At 36.1% G+C, this 2,333-nt stretch overlaps 1 long non-coding RNA gene across 1 annotated transcript; it reads left to right on the top strand.

Annotated features, from left to right (window-relative positions):
* Positions 1 to 800: 800 nt before the first annotated feature.
* On the top strand, positions 801 to 2,028 carry LOC141628556 (uncharacterized). The gene is made up of 3 exons (XR_012537149.1): positions 801 to 907; positions 1,335 to 1,546; positions 1,682 to 2,028. It is a non-coding gene; the product is annotated as an uncharacterized LOC141628556 (long non-coding RNA).
* The last annotated feature ends 305 nt before the right edge of the window (positions 2,029 to 2,333 follow it).

The following is a 2,333-nucleotide window of genomic DNA, read 5'->3' as shown; positions in this document are numbered from 1 at the left end:
TTTACTTTTGTTTTTGGCATAAAAGACCGACGAGTAATTTACGACGCTAACTAACTTATGTTGGAAACTTGGAGAAAACAGAAATAACGAAAGCAATCAATTGAGGTCTATAGTTTGTATTCTGTCAGTCGAATGCAGTAGTTTATAAAATTATTTTTTAAGATATACTCCCTCTGTCCCGGTCATTTTTTGTCCTTTTCCATTTTGGGGTGTCTCAGTCATTTGTTGTCCTTTCTATTTTAAGAATGAATTTAAGAGTAATTTGGTCATTCACATTCAATTTATTCCACATGTCATTTAGTAATTGGCCCCTTCCCCCTTTCCTTGGTCTTTGTGCCAAAACCAAAGGACAACAAATGACCGGGACGGAGGGAGTACTTTGTATAATTTATGCATTGATTTTGCCTTGTTGGTTCGGTGATCACTATCTCTAAATTGTTGTTTTAGCATATAATGCACCTTTATTGATTTGTCTTAGATGATTATGCATGCTTATGATGCGTGAAACGGAAGATGTTGTAGTCATGAAAATTAGATGTATAAAAATATGCAACCCGCGATAACTCTAATTTTACAGAACTGCAACATATGAGATCATAGATTCCATGCCAAAGTCAACATATGATCTTACTATAAGATTTATGGCCCAATCCTGTAAGATTTATGTCCTGTCGATGCATGTATATCTACTCTTTATAAATGCGCCCAATCATCCTTCGTACTTGATCTGACTTTGTTATCTGTCAAATGATAAATCAAGATTAGTTTGTGTAGAAGTTATAATCTAAACCTACAACAATTGAATTGCTCCAGGGATGGGGAGGATTCTCGAACGATTTGCTGGACACTAAATTTCACACCACCTGAGGACAGGGATGGTGCGGATTTGGACATCCGCTACGGCTAGGTCAGCTGCTCTTCTTGTTGGGTTATGCTGGAGTGTCCGAGTGTGAATTAAATCTTATTTAGAAAACTAACAGATGCTCTTACATTTTATTCTTGTTGATTGAATGCTGATATTTTTATTCTTTATCGCATTTACGAAAATAGCATCTGTGTATGTTATCTGACCTCCGGATGGGGAACTGCATGAGGAAACATCTGTAGTAAGTATAGTAAGTAGTAACTGAATGCTCTGTTTTGCTTTGGATTAAGAAATAATGATTGGATTGACTTTTTAACCCATATTAAGGGATAAAATTTTTCTTTGTTTCAGTTTTATTTGGTTATTTGGCTATATGAGTTGGTATTTTAGATAGTTTGGCTGAGCTCATATAATAATTGTTGAGATGGAATTTTTTTTTGATATATAGATTCGATTTAAACTTTTACAGATCTATGATATTTTCCAACTCTTGTCTCCGAAAATTCAAGTTGGAGGGTTCTCTGCAACTATGCCACCAGAAGCATTGGAAATTACCCGAAAATACATGAACAAGCCTGTTAGAATACTTGTAAAGCGCGATGAACTTACTTTGGAGGGAATCAAACAATTCTATGTGAACGTGGACAAGGAAGAATGGAAGTTTGAAACTCTATGTGATCTGTATGAAACCTTAGCCATCCCTCAATTCATTGTTCTGGTCTTAATTGTTACTCCGTACATGTTATCTTATAAAAAAAGGTAATTTTATTTTATGATGAAAAAGAATAGGGTAAATAGTTGTTTACATATTTTCAGGGAAGAATAATCAACATCACCTTTGTTGTTGGCCTGATTGGCAATGCAGAAGGCCAATTACAGTGCCGCTAAAGCTGGGGTTATTGGCTTCGCTTAAACAGTTGCGAAGGAATATGCAAGCAGAGGAATCAATGTAAGCATCGCAAATATTCTTAACCCTTTAAGCCTGGTGTACATGATATCCTTACCCTTTGAGCAAAAGTTAAGGCATATGGAGTATATCTTCTGGACCATTTAATTTACCCTCATCATTACCGTTACCTGTTATCTGTCGTATTACTCCCCTGCGTCTTGTGCCTAAAGCAAATGTGGAAAAATATTAGAAGGGAGTATCAATGATTCAATGATATCTGAAACTTTCATTTCTCAATTTTATTCAGGTCAACACAGGTGGACCAGGGTTCATTGTCTCAGACATGACTGCAAAACTAGGACAAGACTTTGAGAATAAGCTCTTGGACTCCATGCCCTTAGGTATAGTCAATCTGTGATCTGCCCTCGTGATGAGTGTTGATGAGAGAAAGCTCCTGGATGCATTACTTTTATTACCTCTCAGCCTAGAAATAGCTAAGTTGGATATTCAAAGCAAAGGCTCTTCAAATGTCTGAAATTGATAAGAGTCTGATTGTTTAAGATTAGTACTTCTTTCATG

This window comes from Silene latifolia, chromosome 2 (genome assembly GCF_048544455.1).
Source record: "Silene latifolia isolate original U9 population chromosome 2, ASM4854445v1, whole genome shotgun sequence".
NCBI lineage: Eukaryota > Viridiplantae > Streptophyta > Magnoliopsida > Caryophyllales > Caryophyllaceae > Silene > Silene latifolia.
This window is presented reverse-complemented; position numbering and strand designations above follow the sequence as displayed.